The sequence below is a fragment of the Solanum tuberosum genome, unplaced genomic scaffold (genome assembly GCF_000226075.1).
Source record: "Solanum tuberosum cultivar DM 1-3 516 R44 unplaced genomic scaffold, SolTub_3.0 scf00098, whole genome shotgun sequence".
NCBI lineage: Eukaryota > Viridiplantae > Streptophyta > Magnoliopsida > Solanales > Solanaceae > Solanum > Solanum tuberosum.
Window position 1 is genome coordinate 810,397 of NW_006239026.1, and position 1,317 is coordinate 811,713.

A 1,317-nucleotide genomic window follows, 5' to 3' on the forward strand; every position below is an offset into this window, starting at 1 on the left:
AAATAATAAATTCATTAATATTATTAATAAAAGATAATAAAAAAAAACATGTATATATTAGTCATTTAATTTGATTAATTTCATTTTATTACTATTTAAATAATAAATTCATTAATTTGATGTACAAATTTCAGTCTCTTCTTATTTATTGGTGAAATTGCATTATCACCCCTTCCGTTTATTCAACTTTATCGGTGAATGTTCGATTCTCCACAATTTTAATCCCCTCCCCTATTTTCTTTTCTTGACCCATTATTCTATTTTTTTGTGTTTTGAAAAAGGTAATGTCGTTGAAAACTTCAAAAACCCTTCTTAGATGCCTAAATAGAAAGAGCTATGAAAATAAGGCATAAAACGCATTTGGAGAATGCGATTTATGTACAAATTTCAGTCTCTTCTTATTTATTGGTGAAATTACATTATGACCACTGCAATTTAAGTTTAAATTCAACTTTATCGGTGAATGTTCGATTCTCCACAATTTTAATCCCCTCCCCTATTTTTTTTTCTCAACTCACAATTTTATTTTTTGTGTTTTAAATAAAGGTCATGCAGTTGAAAATTTGAAAAACCCTTCTTATATGCCTAAATAGAAAGAGCCTGATGCCTAAATAGAAAGATCCGAGAAAATAAGACATAAAACGCATTTATCGAATGCAATTTATGTATAAATTTCAGTCTCTTCTTAATTATTGGTGAAATTTCATTATTACCCCTTCCGTTTAAGTTTAAATTCAACTTTATCGGTGAATGTTCGATTCTCCACAATTTTAATCCCATTCCCTATTTTTCTTTTCTCGAATCACAATTTCATTTTTTGTGTTTTAAAAAAAGGTCATGTTGTTGATAACTTGAAAAACCCTTCTTAGATGCCTAAATAGAAAGATCCGAGAAAATAAGACATAAAACGCATTTGCCGAATGCGATTTATGTATAAATTTCAGTCTCTTCTTAATTATTGGTGAAATTTCATTATTACCCCTTCCGTTTAAGTTTAAATTCAACTTTATCGGTGAATGTTCGATTCTCCACAATTTTAATCCCATTCCCTATTTTTCTTTTCTCGAATCACAATTTCATTTTTTGTGTTTTAAAAAAAGGTCATGCTGTTGATAACTTGAAAAACCCTTCTTAGATGCCTAAATAGAAAGATCCGAGAAAATAAGACATAAAACGCATTTGCCGAATGCGATTTATGTATAAATTTCAGTCTCTTCTTAATTATTGGTGAAATTTCATTATTACCCCTTCCGTTTAAGTTTAAATTCAACTTTATCGGTGAATGTTCGATTCTCCACAATTTTAATCCCCTCCCCT